This window comes from Coenobita brevimanus, chromosome 76 (genome assembly GCF_032717465.1).
Source record: "Coenobita brevimanus isolate Jiangsu-jjx chromosome 76, ASM3271746v2, whole genome shotgun sequence".
Taxonomy (NCBI): Eukaryota; Metazoa; Arthropoda; class Malacostraca; order Decapoda; family Coenobitidae; genus Coenobita; species Coenobita brevimanus.
In genome coordinates this window covers 23,349,404-23,368,563 of record NC_137029.1, presented here as the reverse complement: position 1 = coordinate 23,368,563, position 19,160 = coordinate 23,349,404, and the positions used below count along the sequence as shown (strand labels likewise).

Below are 19,160 nucleotides of genomic sequence, written 5' to 3'. Positions count from 1 at the left end.
ATTACATTCTAGCGTTACTCTCTTGTTTCAACTCGGCAGTCAAGATGGAGAGGTGGCAATTTTGGGCTAAGTTAGAGTATCAGTCCACACCTTTACGACAAATGAGACAGTGAGCAATGACTTCCCGAAACCCAGTATTGCGATCTGTGTAGTCTGGCAAATTTCATTGTATATTGTGGAACAGCTTCATCATTCTTCAGCACAAAAAGGGGATCGGTATTTCTGTGCGCTTTCGTACTTATCTACCCTTTGCCAGCCACCAGTGCCCCTCTGAGCCTGTCCCACACCTTGTTGGTAATGAAGGTATCCATGTTTTCACCGTGCTGTGAAAATAAAGGTACTGGTATTTTGATAATTTAGGTATAAAAGTATAATTGACATTTATTGATCATTTGTTTAATATAAATTTGTGCTTCATAAGCCATCTAAGCCTAAGAGTTGGTTGTTGTTGTTGTTGTTGTTGTTGGTGGTGGTGGTGGTGGTTATGGTGGTGGATGGTGGTGGCGATGGCTTAACCCCACGCTCATCTGGGCATGAACCCGGTGGACTGCAGGCTGGAGTTAGCTTCTTGCCTGTAGTCCTCCATCCTACCTCAGGAAAATGAGGGGGAATTAAGGGAAATTTGTATAACCAGGCAATAGAGCCACCTATTTATGTGCCACTTAGACCCCCCCCCCTCCTTATTGCGATGATTGTCTGGTGGCTTAGTGTGTATGGCATATAATGATTGAATGTCCCAGTCTTGGGGATGCTCGTCATTGATATCTGTCCAACACTAGGTCAGGAGATGGATTTAACTTCTCGCCTCAGTGCTGAGAGAAGAGGTGTGTGTGTGTGTGTGTGTGTGTGTGTGTGTGTGTGTGTGTGTGTGTGTGTGTGTGTGTGTGTGTGTGTGGCCAAAATATATCGAAAAGTTGTGGACGAATTTTCACCAAACCTTCAGGAAATAATAACTATATGGATGTGCAGAAGCCTAATACTTTTGATGAGGATGTGATCAACGACGACCGAATGCCAGCCGCCATATGATTTTTAATATGTATTGGCCTTTTGTGACACGCAGTAGGCTAACTGACATCCATAGAGTTGTGCGGGACTATATAGTTTTTGTCGGTGTGTGTCTGTGTGTGTATGTATCTGTTGCCGGAATGTCATATTGAAATTTGGTTTCTAGGAAGCTTATACCTTTGCCAGTAACATATTTTGGCGGGAGATTAGCGTTTGGCCGCGAATGCTTTTGTTTCATATTATCTTGTCACCATTTTGCTCTGATCATTTTCCTTTACCATTTCCATCATTTACATTTTTTTTTATGCTAGGAAGAAGGAACCAAAGGCCACGTTATCATTTTCCTTAGAAAATTTCCCTCCTCATTTTCCATTCATTTATCCTCAATCATTGCCTTCTCATCTTCTCAGTATTTTTCTTCTTATACTGTTTTTTAGCCTAATACTTCTTTCATGCAGATCATTTCATTTTTCTTACTCTTCTGTATTTTTTATTTTTTCATAATTTCTCGTCAGTGCGCAGCGGATTTTTTTCTTCGCCAATTTTATCGGAACTTTCCCATACTGCAGACGAGGATTTTTTTTTTTTTTTTTTTCGTCCAAACTCGAACTCAGTACAGGTAAATTTTTCTTCGTTTTTCCCCCTCGTGCTCTCTCTCTCTCTCTCTCTCTCTCTCTCTCTCTCTCTCTCTCTCTCTCTCTCTCTCTCTCTCATTTTCCCTTTTTTCCAAATTACTCTGGTGCACAGTTTCTCATGTTTTTATCTTAAAGTTTTTTCAGAGTATAGACAGGATTTTTGTCGCAAGTGTCCGGTAGTGTAGCTCAGTCTCTCGAGTCTGTTTCTTATCGTAACTCCTTATTATAAAATGAGGCACCCAGCTAATATTCAGAGAGAGAGAGAGAGAGAGACCAGCACCCGATAGCAGAACAGCATCTTGTTTATATGGCGCGACAGTTTCGGAGACAACTTTACTCCATCATCGGTCAGTGTAAAGTTAAAAGAAACACCACATGTGACTGAATATTAGAGTATTTCACAGTGTCCATTATATAAACGAAGCACAAAACGACATCAAAGTATCAGTAATTAAATGTTGTGGTTAATCTGTAATAACATATAAGTAAAACAGTCAATAAAAATAAAAAAAAGCAAAACCAGTAAAGCCAAGTAAAGAACAGAAGGAAAAAAGAAAAAGTCAGATGAATAAAGCGAAGCAGATCCACAGGGAAGAGCATTATACTACTTCATTTAAACCCGATTTTTTTTTTTTTTCATAAATTTTGCAATCATGTTTTCTTCCGGATGCGCCAAAATTGCCAGAAAGATTTAGTGAGTGATTTGACGCCCATTTCCAGGCACTGAATGAGGGCGAATTAAGTTGCCACAAGCCTCGTTAATTTGCCGCTGGGACGAGCCATTAAATTATCATATATGTTTATTTGGAGGTGGGAGAGATTAGCCAAGAAAAATTATGAAGGGGAAAAATGTGAGAGAGAGAGAGAGAGAGAGAGAGAGAGAGAGAGAGAGAGAGAGAGAATGCCAATAAAGGGAGGGAGAGGATATTTTATGCCTGAATATGCTGTAAATTTTCACATATTTATTTGGGCTTGGGGTGACGTTCTGGGGAGGGGAGAGAGAGAGAGAGAGAGAGAGAATTATTTAATGAATAATAAAAGAAATAGGGATAACCTAGTGATACGATAGGTAGAGGTAGACAGATCGATTGATTGAGAGAGAGAGAGAGAGAGAGAGAGAGAGAGAGAGTAATAGGGCAGATGCAATGAAAGAGAAAAATTATTGCAGGAGAGGGAAAGTTTAAGTGCGTAATGGATTAAACTTGATGAGATAAATTGAGAGAGAATTGTGGTTATAGATGGAACGATTTCTTGTTGTCTTTCGTGTGTGTGTGTGTGTGTGTGTGTGTGTGTGTGTGTGTGTGTGATTGAATTGGTATGCATCTATGTTTATATCTATTTAAAACAACAACAAAATAATCTTGAACGCCACATCTGATTTGGAGCGACATTGGCTAATAATTTATAGATTTGGGAAGAAGTAATTCAATTTAGGGGTCAAAGTTCAGATGCCGTGTCGCTGTGCTTTCTAGTTTTTCTGTAGTTGTGATGATGATGATGATGATAATTATGACAGTGATGATGATGATAATTATGACAGTGATGATGATGATAATGATGATGATGATGATGATGACGCCTCTTAGTGGAATAAAATCGTCCTGTACTAGCTGAGGCGGGGCACATTGAGGACAAAGGTGATACGCGCCTCTTTACTATAATAACAGTGACATCTCTTTGTAGATGTGTGTGTGGGAGTGAAACGTGGGGAACTTTGTGAGGTACCTAACGCCCAGGCTCCTGTGACTCACTCTTGGTTAAACGACTTTGACTTGTGTTAGCTGGAATAGAATGGTAGAGTTGTACTTGACCGTGGGGGGATTATCCTGAATTAATTGAGAGAGAGAGAGAGAGAGAGAGAGAGAGAGAGAGAGAGAGAGAGAGAGCGTGTGTGATTGAAACGTGTGGAATTTGGTGGTCATTTAACCCTTTGCTGGGAAACACAAACTTTGCATTTTTCATTCTGACGTCAAACGATTTTCTTTAGCAAAGAGAAAGCCAGTGCAACAGAAAAGCTACAACGCGTCTCGATTAATGGTTTAGCGAGGAAATAATAGGTATCTCTCGTATTCCAGGTAAAGGCAGGTGATTCTTTACTGCTGAAGAGGCCATCACAGTTATATCTCTCTCTCTTTATAGCCAGACGCCTTAATCACGTAAGGGGTGGCCGCAAACAGATCGCCTCCACGCCGCCCTGTCGCCATTACGCTGTCTTCCCCCCAACTTACACACCCCTCTCTCGTATACTTCTCCACTCCATCCCTCCATCTCATCCTTGGTCTCCCCTATCTCAGTTGAAAGGCGTAAATCATTCAGTACAATAACATTTTCATTCTTGTTAATTCCGGACCATTGTATTCAGCGTGAAGGGGTTGGTAATGACTGTACTTTATCCCTCCCGCCCGAAGAAACTCTAAAACTAGATGTAATCGTCTGGAAGTGTAAAAATGAAGCGAAAAATACGTAATTAGACCGAAGGAATTGATGTGGGTTCTTTTGGGGGACTGGAGTGTATGAATGACAGCACCTTTAATCCCTTCACTCCGATGACTTATTTTACCTTTAATTCTCGCTACAGACAGACGATTTTATTCAGCTTAGGAGAGCCCCGCAGGTTGTGAGGCTGATGAAGGCTTTATATAACCTCTTCAGTTCTAAACGTTTATCATAATGTAATTTAATCTGTCTGAGGTTAGCAAGATTAAAATGAAAAGTACCTCATGGGAGAAAAGTGATTATGGTCGGCTTTATTGTATCAGAATTTATATCTCTACTTCCTTACTTCAAGACACCTTCTCTTTGGCTTGTAAAATCGGTGGACGCAAACATGACTATAAGAAAATGTATCATGGCTTTTATCGAGAACTTTCCCTTAAATTGAAAAGAAGTGGCCAAACTAACATTACCCTCTTCAGTCCGATGACATTTTTCTTTTTATTCTTGCTGGTCCATGAAGAGTGAAGGGGCTGATGAAGGTTGTATCCTATTCCTCAAATCAGAAAAGTCGCCCCTAAGATGAAGAAAACCATCTGTAGATTGCAAAAAAGAAATACTGAATACAACACAACACTGAATGGAGTTAAAATTTAAAAAAAGGGAAAAGACACTATCGTATTTAAAAAGTTATTGTTGACTCATAAAATCAGTGGGTGGCATAATTACACCAGCTTGGTTTGGCACTTCGTTTAGTCAGCTCTTGAATACTCCTTTTCAATCAGACACACTTAAATTCAGCTTTGACTACCCCATTTGTCTTTTGGATCCGACATACATAAATTCTGGTTTGATTACTCCATTTCGGTCCGACACGCATTATTTCTGCCTTGATTACCCCATTTCGGTCCATTTCGGTCCCACGCACATTAATTTTACTTTCATTGCTCCAGTTTGCTCCATTTCGGTCCGACACACATTAATTCTACTTTGATTACTCCATTTCGGTCCGACATACATTTATTCTGCTCGTGATTACTCTGTTTAGGTCTGTTTAGATCCAACACACATTAGTTCAGCTTCATTTCGGTCCAGCGCACCTAAATGCACTTCCGATTGTGCCCGACTCCGCTTAAAGCTTCCACAACTAGGCCGCCCACTTGGAATCTACTGAAATTTTAATAGCCTTTCCAAACAGAGGAGAGCAATTGTAGCGTAGAGCTTACAGGACATGACTGTGCTCAAATTTTTTTTAAAGTTATAATTTTGGGTAATTTTTGCGGATTCTAGAGACACTGGAGAAGCATATAGGTAGTTGTATTGTTAATTAATTTACAGAATTTATAAGACAATGAGATGCTGGAGAGAGACGCCTGCATGTGGTGACACCGATAGAACCCGAGTGCTCCACTGCCCAGTTGTACAAATGTCCCTCATCTCCCTCTATGTACCCCAGAAGGAATATGAATGAGTGCACGAGGAGGGCATCTTCATCCTGCAGTCCAACGGGTTCACGTTCAGTTGAGTTTGGGTTTGCAGCTACCACTACCCTTCTATTGCAGGGACATGAAGGCAGTGCATGACAATAAGTTAATGGAAATGCAGTACTGAGGGTTAGTTTTCTTTGCATCAGACAGTCAAACAATATATGAACTTATTACATGGAGAATGGCGTTTAATACGGAGTATGTAGATGTAATGGCAGTGGTATGCACGTTTGGATTAGAGGGGGGGGGGGAGATTTAGAGGATCCGGTGGTAGTGAAGGTGTGGGGAACCAGAGTTTGTGTGTGTGGCCAAGGCTGGTTTGTAGCTAGTTTAGGCGAGTTTGTGGTTGATTAAGGCATGTGCGTAAGTGGCTTAGGCGGGTTTGTGAAGGGATTAGACGGATTTCTAAGCGTGTGCATGGTGTTGTTCCTAAGATAGCAGGATACTCCATATGGGGTCATCGGCTGTAGGCCCTAACGGTGTAGGAGGCAGGTGGACATGACGCCACCCACTGACTCAGGCACCGGGTACTGTAGGCGGGCTGATTGGTGAGGTGTCGGGTGAGGATAGAGTCCAGAGAGTCTGGATTAATGAGTGAATCAGCACCAAATGCTGCCCTTGATCTTGAAATGTAAAACTGATAACCCGATGAGCCTGATTTGTGGTCTTGATTCAAGCTACTCTGGGATGAGGAGGTTCTGGGATGGGGTTGAGTAGATAACTGATTTGCCACCCTGGAAGCCTGTGAATCTCAGGCCTTTCTAAGTGAAACTGGTTTTGACTGATACCTTGAAACAAGGTTGTGGTTGGAGAGCGCTGTCTCCTTTCAAGACAGTGGAAGGTTGGGGAGATAGAGTGGCTTCGTTTGTGTCCCCATGTACGAGTATTATGCCCGCACTAACGTCTTACACAACAGCTGGCGTCGTCTCTGTCATAGGAAGAGTAAAGAGTCAGTCAAACTGTCGTCCTCGAAGTCAAAGGAATAGTAGCGATGGCACCTGTGGACATGGGATTTCGTGGGTCCACATCTGCTATCTTTCACTGATTCATATTCCTCTTAAGGTTTCAACAAAAACTGACTGCTTGGTTGTAGTGCCTCTGTCAGTAGCTGATTGTGGTAGATATTGCCGGATATTGCCACATTTATGACTGATAATAACCTCTTTGGTTGCATGGGTCTCGATTTTAGATCTTATTTAATTGTTTAGCTGCGTTGGATTTCACTGAGCTAAGTAAAATTATTGACGTCACCAATAATTTAATTCATAGTTCACAGTTCGAAGCAAAAACGTTAATGAAGGTAGTATTTAGCCATTCTGATCTGAGTCTTACGAAATTATTTGCCATTAACCACACGATTCCACGATGGCGTCTTTTTTTTTTTTTTTTTTTTTTTCCCTTTACCAAACAGGCATTTTTTTTTTTTTTTAAACTTAGGGGAATTATCTTAAGAAGTTAATGAAGGCGGCATCTAACTCAGCTAGTTTGAAAGGTCGCAAAGCTGGGGGGAAAGTGACAACAGCAAGAATATAATACAGTAAACACAAACTCCTCTGGCTGATGTGAGTAAGTTATCAGTTTGGGGCGAGGTGTGTGTGTGTGTGTGTGTCCTGGGGAAGATTGGCCTTTGTGTGTCAGGGGGGTGGGTGTGGGTTGTGTGTATAGAGGGCTTGCGGAGGTAGTGTGTGTAGGAGGGGTTTGTGTGTGTGTGTGTGTGTGTGTGTGTGTGTGTGTGTGTGCAGAGGGAGTTGTGTTATTGTGTGTGGGCCCGTGGGGGAGGTGGAGGTTCAGTGGACTGTGTATGTAAGGGGGCTGTGCATGTGCGTGGGGAGGAGGCGGCCGGGAGTGAGGCTTGTGCATATGTGTGTGAGTGTGTAGAGGTTGTGTGCGAACGTGGGCGGTAGGGGTTGTCTGTATATTTGGGGGGAAGGGGTTGTGCGTGTTGGAGGGGGGGGGGTTATTTCATCCAACCAAGTGGCTTCTGAAATGTTGATGTCATTTTGCGAGCCGGGAGAGCAATGTTTGGTTTAGATAATTGAATTGCGGGGAAAGGAGGTCGACGGGATGGTTGGGAGTACAGGAGTGGGCAGGACGGGGGGAAAGGGGTGACAGAACTGTGCTGGGAGAGAGAGAGAGAGAGAGAGAGAGAGAGAGAGAGAGAGAGAGAGAGAGAGGGAGAGAGAGAGAGGGTTGGAATGCTAGAAATATATGAGGGGACATCACTGTGGGAGAGGGAGTACAGAAATTGTGGAAAGGATGGACGAGTATTGTGTTGGGAGAGAGAGAGAGAGAGAGAGAGAGAGAGAGAGAGAGAGATTGAAGATGTTTACGTTCTTTTTTTTTTTTTCGGAATTGAGTGAGCCGCAGGTGGGCAAAAGGTGAACGTTGTATGAGAGGGATGTGTGTGTTGTTTTGCAGCGCCTCTATAAATTCCAGACTCTTTCATGTCAACTATTTTCGCCGAATCTCTTTAACTCGGGGAATGCACTCTCTCTCTCTCTCTCTCTCTCTCTCTCCATATATATAGTGTTCCTGCGTTGACGTATGTTTCTCCTAGTAAAGCCCAATATCTCTTTCTCGCATTCATATTCTTTTGATTTTTCTCCTTTCTTGATTTTGTGTTCCTCCATTTGCTTTGCGCCTTTCCTGGTATCTCATTTTTACCTCCCGAGAGAGAGAGAGAAAGAGAGAGAGAATTTTGTGCCTTTTTTTCTTTCCCACATCCCATCCTCTGCTTCACGAGTTCCAGCATTTTGTTCAGAGTTCCTCGTTCCTTGTTCATTGTTCCCCGTTCCATGTTCATTGTCCCTCGTTCCTTGTTCAGTGTTCCCCATTCCATGTTCATTGTTCCCCGTTCCTTGTTCATTGTTCCGCGTTCATTGCCCCGCGTTCGTTGTTCCTTTTTCCATGTTGATCCGAGTTCCTGTTTCAACTTTGGCGGGCCCCGGAACAATAAGGCCGCTCCCCCACCCGTGACTGACGGCGGCTCTTGTTTAGTATTTGTTTGTGCCGTCATGGTGGTTTGTGTCTGTCCTGTTGCTGCGAGAGGGTATTGTGTAGCCAGTGTATTGTGAAGGGAGTGTAGTGTGGAGGGAGTTTTTTGTGCGACTGCATTGTGAAGGGAGTGTAATATGGAGGGAATGTATTGTGGAGCGAGTTTTTTTTTTTTTTTTTTTTATGGTGTGAGTTTTTTGTGGAGCGAGTAGTATGGAGCGAATGTATTGTGGAGTGAGTGAACTGTGGAGTGACAATAGTGTGGAGCGAGTGTACTGTGGAGCGAGTGTGTTGTGAAGAGGGTGTATTGTGGAGCGAGTTCACTCAGCAAGTTTATTGTGTATCGATTGTAACTACGAAGCTACGTGTGGAAAAGTGTACCTGTGGGGTGTAGCGAGGATTCCGAGGGCTTAAATAGTGAATGAATGTGTGTGTGACCTGTTTCATTGGGCTTGCTGTTGATTAGTCCTGTCATATTCTTTCATTTTCCATTTTTTTGTGACTCTACCTCACTCCACTAGCACATGGGAAAAAGACAATGATGATGATGATGATGATGATGATGATGATGATGATGAATGAGTGTATTGTGACGCGAGTTTATTGTGGACTGGAGAATCGTTTGTTGTATTGGGTTGCTTGGTTCTGTCCTCTGGCGTGTTGTTTTGGTGTGTTCGGCGCCGCGGTGATGTTTGTAAATGCATGCGTGCTGGGAAGGGGTGCCTGGACGAAATTGTTGTTTGTGCAGTGTGTGTGTGTGTGTGTGTGTGTGTGTGTGTGTGTTTAGATAAATACTTGTTTCTGTGTGTATTTAAGGAGTGTAAGAAGTGTATGCTTGTGTTTTGATGTATGTGCTTGTGATAGTGTGTGTGTGTGTTTTACCTGCGTGTGTAAGAATGTGTTTTAATCTATAGTTGTGTGGGTTTATGTGAGTGTTTTGATATGTGACCGTGTTTTGGTATATGGCTGTGTATTAATCTATGTATGTGTGAATATGTATGCGTGTAAGTGCATGTGTAAAACTTGCATATAAATAGGAGGTAGAACACACACACACACACACACACACACACACACACACACACACACACACACACACACACACACACACACACACACACACACAAGCAGTAACTCGAAAACACACACAAAATTTCTCGTTTTCTTTACGTATCACCGGTATTACATTTTCTGCGCGTCAGTGTTGCAAAGGTGGTGGGAGCGTCATGTGTGGCGGTAGGAATGTCAAGATGTTTTCCAGCTGGGGATTTTGGACAAAGAGTGAGCCATAGTTGCGAAAGGGAATCTGGTTTCTCAGGAGGAAGGTGTGGAGGGGTAGATTTCTTACATTTTTCTTTACTTTCTTTTTTCTTTCTTTCTGTATTTATGTATGTATGTGTGTATTATTATTGTTAGGTTTGCGTCGGAAATGGATTTTGATTTCTCTGAAGGAAGATGTCGAGGAGTATAGTTCTCCCCCCCCCCTCTCTCTCTCTCTCTCTCTCTCTCTCTCTCTCTCTCTCTCTCTCCTTATTTTGTACGTTTTTTAGGCCATGGATTCTAATTTCCCTAAAGGATAATATCGTTAGTAAGATTTGTTTCATTATTCTACTTTTTTTCTTTTCACCTAATTTTAATGAGGTTCCTAGCATGTGTTTCTGGGCGATTTATTCATAGTTCCCAGATTGTCCATTTATCTCGTTGTCATCGTCCTCATATTTCCACCCCACGGTTTAACAGATCTGAGAGAGAGAGAGAGCGAGAGAGAGAGGTAACGTGTGACTAGTGCATTAAACTTTTGTCATCTCATCTCCGGGAAAACTAAAGTTATGTGTGTGTGTGTGTATTTATGTATGTGCGCTCTCTCTCTCTCTCTCTCTCTCTCTCTCTCTCTCAACACTTAAGTTCATCTTTTCATACCTTCACATCAGCACTTCTCTCCACACCTAACTTCACCTTTTTGCACCCTCACATCAGCACTTTCTTCCATCTGTTCTAACCTCTTACAGTCGACTCATATGTTACGACTAAAATCTTACCCACGAATCATGTCTTACGATTCTTATCTTATTCACCACTCATGTCTTGCTTACGACTCCTATGTTGATCTCACAGCTTGCGACTCATATCCTGCCATTCATTTCTTACGACTCCTATATTGACGACTCATTTCTTACGACTCAAATCTTACGACGCATGTTATTCATTACATACCTTTTACCATTTACCTCGTCCTCATTTCTTTCTGTATTTAACCCCTTTTTTTTTCATCCTAACTCTGGATATATGCTAAACAGTGCGTTCTCTGAGACCTAGTAGTCCTTATTTTTAACGCACAGCTTCACATATCACCACTTCGGCGCTATTACCCACCGTCTATATTTCGTACATGTTAGGGCTGTATAAATGATTTTTTTGTGGAAGGTCATTGGAATCTCTTTAAGTCATTCAGATCAAAGTGTTTCCTGCCCCAGCCTGATATCGAACTCGTGACGTTTTGGACAGCAGACGACTTCTTTTCTTCTCTGCATCCACCTCCTCACTCACCACCTACTCTCATCTTACCACTTAAAAAATAACTCACCTCTTTTCAGCTGTTCACCTCTTCCTCACCACTTATTCAGTACACACCACTTAAAGCCTACTCGCCTCTCGCTCACCACTTGCCACTTAGGTTCGTATTCTCGTCGGTTAAGGAAGCTCCCTAACATCTCTTCCCTAACTGTTTATTTTTGGATGTGGCTGGTTTATTTCCCTTTAATCGTTACTTATGCAGAGTATGTAGATATTGCAAGGATTTTCGTAAAGAGAGTTGAGCAGTAAGGTATTATAAACAAAGTAAATCTCTTAGGAAAAGGTGTTAGGGAGCTTCCACAACCGACGAGAATACAAACCCTGTTCACCACTTGCCATTTAGTCTCTGCCTACCACTTGCAGTTTACCAACCTCTTGCTTGGCCATTTACAAGCCATTCACCACATACCACTTATGTCCTTCCAGTTCTCACCACATGCCACTTATTTCCTTCCAGATCTCACCACATACCACTTATTTCCTTCCAGATCTCACCACGTATCACTTCCTTCCTTCCAGATGGGCGTGTGTCGTCTGCGTCAATTCAGCATCACGTCTCGGGGTGGGGTGGTGAACAGGGGGGACTCACTGCGACCAAGACGATCAGCCTCCAACACGTCTGTCACATCCACCGTCTCATCGTGCAGTAGAGAGAGGCTGCCCAGGTAATTAACAGATTTGGTGTGCTATTTTGAAGTCAAGGGTAGTTTTTATTTATTTTATTTTTTTAACTTTCTTTTTTCTTTCCTTTTGCATCACATCCAAGATGTCATCGTGCAGTAGCGAGATGTTCCCAGGGGACCATTTGAGCCAGAGTTGTGTTTTATAGTGGTATCTTGTGGCTGTGTTTTATAGTGTTATTATAGTGGTGATTTGCAGTTGTTTGATGCTTTGTGGTAGTGATTTCTAGAACCACACTGTATCAAACACGTATCTAAAGGAAAATATAAGTTAGATCTGTTACATTATTATACTTTTTTGTAGCATTGTCAAGAGATTCTCCTAATTCCCATCGTGCAGTAGAGAGGCTGTCCAGGAACCAGTCATTCACGTAGCAGACAGGAACCAGTGCATGCGTTAAGGTGGTGGTGAAATGGCTGTCTTTTTTTTTTTTTTTTAAGTGGCGTACTAAAAAAAAAAAAAGTGAGTAGGAGTGAAGGTGATCGCCCCCTAGAACTATTCATTACAGTGCCACAAAGCTTGTTTACGGTAAAAAAAAAAAGGTTTCATAATCTTTTTCTGAATTTAAATATGCCCTCAGCTGGATAGGTGGTGTGTGTGTGTGTGTGTGTGTGTGTGTGTGTGTGTGTGTGTGTGTGTGTGTGAGGAGAATTACTCACAGGAACATCAATCAAATAGTCGTCTTGTACCCTCCTAGTGGCATAATTCTGGCCACTTTCCCGTCACTATACCCTTTTTACTCAAACTTGGCCTAAAATTACCGTCTCTCCATCTTGAATATTGAATTTTAGCAAGAGATCAACGCTAAAGTATGATGTAAGCCATGAAGAAATGCAGTGGAAAAGATGTAGAGGCTTAGCGTTCACTTTGCCACTGAGCTACGCGAAATAAGCTACAGAAGGACAAAATCTGGGCCAGGTAAAGGTGAAATGAGTACAACCAGACGAAAATCCGGGCCAGGTTAAGGTGAAATGAGTATAGTCAGACGAAGATCCGGGCCAGGTAAAGGTGAAATGAGTATAGCCTCCTGTTTGCCTTCCAGCGTGGGGTCTATACCGTCAACGCCAGGGCCCAGTAAAGTGGCCACACCCACACCCACCCCACAACACAGGGTCGTCATGATCGGCACGGCGGGGGTGGGGAAGTCGACCCTCATCACGCAGTTCATGACGTCGGAGTACATGTGTGCGTACGACGACTCTCCTGGTATGTACGTGTGTCGGTTTTTGACGTGTAGATGTGTGCGTACGAAGGCTGGGTATGTACGTACGTGTGTATGTTTTGCTTTATGAGTACATCTGTGTGTATGCCTCCTTCTCCTGTATGTATGTATGTGTGTGTGCATGCTTTGTTTTGTGTCTGACTCTTGGGGCGTAAACCTACCATTCCGTTTCCTGAGGTCCAGCAGTCCTCCTAAGCGCCATAAGCCTTCACATGTCACCACTTCGGCGTTAATACCTACCAGTTAAATACATGCTTGGGTTCTCTCATTCAGGACTTATGTGAATGGGGATGTCGGTGGGTCTTGTGGAAGATTAGTAGGTTGTTAAATGAAGTTAAATAATCAGACTGTTGTTTGCCCCAACCCTAAATGGAACTTGCATCCACCCGGACAGCAGACCACTTACCTAGCCAATTGGCCACTTATGTGTGTTTGTGTGTGTGTGTGTGTGTGTAATAAAATTGGTAGATTATTTATTCAGCAGGTTCATAGCTGAAAATGTGCATTCCCCGTGTGTGTGTGTGTGTGTGTGTGTGTGTGTGTGTGTGTGTGTGTGAGTGATAGTAGGATGAACTCTGTTGGGCTGTGGCTACCTCCAACAACTCATCCCTACCGATATATCTTTATTTCCTCATATATGTCTGTACATTTTTTTCCTGTGTGCATGGGTTATGTGCCGTGTGTAGAAGTAAGTATACTGGTAATGAACACATGCCAGGAAGCCTTTTAAGACCACGAAAATATCCAAAACTTTAATATCCAACCTCACCGTATTATACAGATGTTCCATACGTTGCACATCCCATTTCTCGTGTCTTTCGAGGACGGCTCAGTTTGTTAGTGTGAGAAACGCAGACTTTTTTTTTTTTCTAACCTTGTGAATTTTCTGATCAAGTATGCAATCAATAGAGACTTAAAAACTGACATTATGAAGCATGGATAGGGTTATGGGAAGTAGAAGATGCTGCAGGTAACGTTGAATTAGTCTTCCCTGCAACATACGTGAATTGGGTTGCATTATGTGAACTATCTTGCTGAGAGAAGTTAGAGAACCAGCACTGAGTTCGGCTAATATTTCATCTCTTCTGCTTCTCGCTTTCCTCTGCCGGTTAGTATTCCTGAGCTGAAGCGTGGCATGTATCTCTGTTCATAAAAGTTCACCTAATACTTCATCTTTTTTTTTTTTTTCCTCACTTTCCTCTGCTGGTTAATATTCCTCAGCTGAGAGACTTGGTATGTTTCTCCGCCCATAGATACAAAAGTTAGCCTAATAATTCACCTCTTCTACCCCTCACTATCCCTGCTGGTTAATATTTCTGAGCTGAGATAGGCCTGGCGTGCTTCTCTTCCCAAACACACAAAAATTCGCCTATATGTTTTATCTCTTCTGCATCACGCTTTCCCCTGCTGGCTAATATTGCACAGCTGAGAGGCTTGCCATGTTTCTCTGCCTATGGATACAGAAGTTCGTTTGATATTTTACCTCTGCGTTGGCCTCCCTTTGCTGTCTAATAGTCCTAAACTGAGAGAGGCTGAGTATGTTTTTCCTCCCATAAGTGGTTCTCTGTGATATAATGGGTCAGGAAGAAAAGTAACTAACATGACCTAAGTAAACAGTAAACGAACTTTTGAGGCCGCCTGTACAACAACATTGACGTGAATCAGGTTGACTAAACACACGTAAACATCCCTGACTCGTATATAAACACACTCAGCAAACATGACACCCACTCACTCACTCCCTGTTTTACTGTGTTTACCTAACCTCACGCACACTCACACGAACGTATACAAACCATGTACCCCCCCCATCTCTCTCTCTCTCTCTCTCTCTCTCTCTCTCTCTCTCTCTCACTTATTTTTAGGCTCACACACACACACACACACACACACACACACACACACACACACACACACACACACACACACACACACACACACACATTATCCTGGCGCCTCTGATTTTCTCGTTCCATTGTTAGTTTTTCCTTGTCATTGACGTTGTGCGGACCACCGGGATCTATAACCCCTTCACAACGATGACACATTATTTAGAATTTAGTCATGTTACCGTCAGGCGAGTTTATTCAGGTATGGACAGTCGTTTTGTAGTGAGGGATTTAAAATGAACCTCCATTAGCCACTGGACTCCCTATCCCCCAAGAGGAGGATGGTGGGATGCAGAAGAAGAGCATATTAAGTCTGCAGTCCACTGGGTTCACATTTCAGACGAGCCTGGCACCACTGCTTCAGCAACCACCTCACAGCGACATTATTTTTCATCCAGCTGCCGCCAAACGATATTATTCAGGCTGGGAAAAGGCTTCTTTGATACAGAAGGTGCTAAACAGCCTCCTTTATCCTGTTTTGTACGGTGACATACTACTTTTTTTTTTTTTTTTTAAATTTTTGCTACCTTCTTGGAGTTTCATTCAGTTCAGGAATTCCTCTCGGTGACATAATTAGCGCCTTCTTTCACTCTGGTGCCTGTCTGTTTAGATTTGGTTACCGCCAGACATTTTTTCTACGAAAGACTTCTCCTAGTGAAGGGGTTGGTAGCAGCCTCCATCAACCACTTCACATAAATTTTGAAGCTGTGGAAATAATGGCGAACTGGGAGGGGGGGAGAAAGATAGGTGTCCGACGAGATTGTTTTTCTGGGACAGCAGGAAGGATGAAGAGAAGACGGAGGGGGGTGCAAGGAACAGCGTGGTGGAATGAAGAGGTGAGATAGGCTGTGGCACAAAAGAAGAAAGCATACAATGAATGGATGAGAAATAGGGGCGTGGAAGAAGTTGAGAGGCGGAAGAGAGAGTTGTATGTGGAAAGAAAGAGAGAGGTGAAAAGTTTAGTAAGAGAGAGTAAGAAGAGAGCGGATGAGGAATTTGGAAGGAATTTGAATGTAAAGTGGAGGGACTGTAAGAAAATGTTCTGGAAAGAGGTGAAGAGAGTAAGACAGGGTGGAAGTGAAGTTAGCAGGGGAGTGAAAGATAAAAATGGTAGATTACTAGTGGAGAAGGGAGAAAAAGTGAGCAGATGGAGAGAACACTTTAAGGAATTGTTGAACATAGAGGATGGAAGTAATGCGAGTATAAGTGGCTGGGGAATGGCTGGGAGAAGGAGGGAGGTGAGAAGACAGGAAGAAATCAGTAGGATAGAAGTTGTGGAAGCAATGATGAAAGTTAAATTGGGGAAAGCCCCAGGAATTTATGGAGTGTGTGGTGAAATGCTGAAGCATGGGGGAGAGATAGTAGTGGAATGGTTGTGGAAGATGTGCAGATTGGCCTGGGAGGAAGGTAGAGTCCCGGAGGATTGGAAGTCAGGTATAATTATTCCCTTGTACAAAGGAAAAGGGGAAAAAGAAGTATGTGGTAATCACAGGGGCATTTGCCTTCTTTGTATAATAGGAAAAGTGTATGGTAGGATACTTATTGACAGAGTTAGAGAAGGAACAGAGGAATTAGTTGGAGAAGAATAGGGAGGGTTTAGGAAGGGAAGAGGTTGTGTAGATCAGATATTCATTCGTAGATCTTTAGTGGAAAAGTTTCTAGAGAAGGGAAAGAAGTTGTATGCGGCTTTCATGGATTTGGAGAAAGCATATAACAGGGTGGATAGACAAGGATTGTGGAAAGTATTAAGAATAAATGGAGTAGATGGGAATTTGCTGAATGCTGTGAAGAGTATGTATGAGGTTGCTAAGGCTGCAGTGCGTGTGGATGGTGAACTGAGTGAATTTTTCTCTTTAAAGGTTGGGTTGAAACAGGGATGTCATGTCTCCATGATTGTTCAATCTGTACGTGGATGGGGTAATAAAAGAGTTACAAGGTAGGGTAGTAGATGTTGGAGTGGCCCTGGTGAGAGGGGGGTAGTGTTAGGAAACTCCCTGTACTGTTGTTTGCAGATGATACTGTGTTGTTGAGTGAAGACGAAGGGGAGCTGCAAGGTTTGGTGGATGAGTTTAGGAGAGTGTGTAAGAAACGGAATCTAAAGGTGAATGTAGGGAAGAGTAAAGTGATGGTCTTTGAGAGAGGTGAAGTCAGTGAATGTACAGCGAGGTTGGATGGTGAGGAATTGGAAAATGTGAGTACGTTTAAGTACTTGGGTAGTGTGATGAGTAAGGATGGAAGTTTGGAGGGTGAAGTGCTTGAAAGGGTACAACAGGGAAGAAAGGTTGCTGGTTCCTTGAAAGCAGTGATAAGAAACAGGGAAGTGAGCATGGAAGTGAAAAAGTTACTACATGACAGTATTGTGATACCAACTCTAATGTACGGAAGTGAAGCTTGGACGTTGTTGGAAGGACACAAGTCAAGAGTGAGAGCAGTGGAAATGAGTTATTTAAGAGGAGCCTGTGGAGTCACATGGAGAGACAGGCTGACAAATGAGGATATAAAGGAGCGTTGTGGTGTGGATGTGGATGTGATAGGAAGCGTTAGGAGGAATACACTGAGGTGGTTTGGCCATGTGGAGAGGATGGAGGGTGAGAGACTGACGAGGAGGGTGTATGTGTGTGAGGTGGAGGGGGTAAGAGGAAGGGGGAGGCCGAGGATGAGATGGCGGGATGGAGTGGAGAGGTATATGAGAGAGGGGTGTGTGAGTTGGGAGCAGGAGAGTGAAATGGCAGGGGACAGGGCGACGTGGAGGCGATTTGTTTGTGGCCACCCCGAACGGGATTGAGGCGTCTGGCAATAGATAGATAGCAGGAAGCTCCAAGCTGGAGTCTTTGGCAGCAGACCTCGTGACAAAGGAGACACCTGGTTACGGCGCCGACGACTGACTTACGGCTCGTGATTTAAGACGACAGGAGTGCAGTGTCCTGAGATGGAAGACATTATAATGTGCCAACTTCTAAAACGAGGTTGAACAAGACTGTTGGTCATAACCCAAGGTATCTTGAGATGGACTGCTGTGATACATGCATTGTCTGGGATGAGGCTGAGCAGTCAGTGAACTGGTGCCCTGAAAGTCTTGTGGTCCTCGGGACCACTTCAAGCGCAGTGAGTTTTGCCTAGCAGGGACAATTTTTGTGCTGAACAGAAGAGATTTAGAGGGCAGACAGCGCCCTATTTCGTTGCCACATGTTTCAGCTGCAAGTGGGTCTTCTGTGCCCGTGCTAGGATCATTATCGCAAGGTACGGCAGTCAGTTGAACCATTGTCTTTTGGGTCAGAGAAGTCAAAGCGAGGGCACCTGTGGACGTGGGACGACATGGGGCCACGTGTACTCTCTGTGCTCAATCCATTTAACCTTTGGCATATCAGGGAAAACAAACTCGGCATGGCCACACTTTAGCAAGATTAGAATACAAGCGCAAAAATACTAGACAGATGCAAGAGCTTAAGGATCCTAAAATGGGGCTCTGATAAAGTCGCTAAGGACTACGAACGTTAAACGAGAGCCTCTTGGCCCTAATATGGGGCTTTACTAAAGTTGCTAATGTCTGCTTGAGTGAAGCACCTAGTTTCTGGGGGCGGGGGGGAGGTAGTGGGGAACTGACGGACGGGGTCGCTACTTGAGATACTCCCGCATCTAAAAAGTGTCAGAGCAAATCCAACAGTTTCCAGGTCGTGCCCTTATTCTGGCCGTGATCCTGGCCCGGAGGGGCGCTTTCCATATTCGCCCTTGCACCATGTCCACGCAGTTTTCATCTCTTCCCCTCCCGCGTTGGTATGCTGTTGGTATATATGAAAATAAATAAATAAATAAAAGGGGAAGGAAGGTAAAATAATGACTCGTGTGTAGAACTGACATGCATTCAACATCAAAGCCGTGCCATAATTCCCGTTGCAATTTTGTCTGCAGTTCCAGTTATTACACGCGCTTTGTCTGCTTTACTCACAGCTTCGCCTCATTCTTTCTTATAATTGTGCTTCTCGGAGTGCAGCAATTATCTTTTCAATTCTCTTTTATTATTTTGTAAGTCCGGCTCATGTTCTTCTCACAAGTTTAATTTTAGGAAAGAACCAGCTGTTTTTGTAATTTTGATTTTATTTACCTCACCAGTGGATCTGACCCAAATCATGTCGTCAAGAGTTAACCAGAATAAGACAGAATTGACGTCTCCGGGCTGAACAGGTTAATGTTTAATATGCTCTTGCCATGTTTTCAAATACTAGCATGTTCCTCGATC

The 19,160-nt window shown here is 43.2% G+C and overlaps 1 pseudogene; it reads left to right on the top strand.

Moving 5' to 3' along the window:
* Nucleotides 1-19,160, top strand: part of LOC145408283 (uncharacterized) — a 116,930-nt pseudogene that overhangs the window by 65,023 nt on the left and 32,747 nt on the right.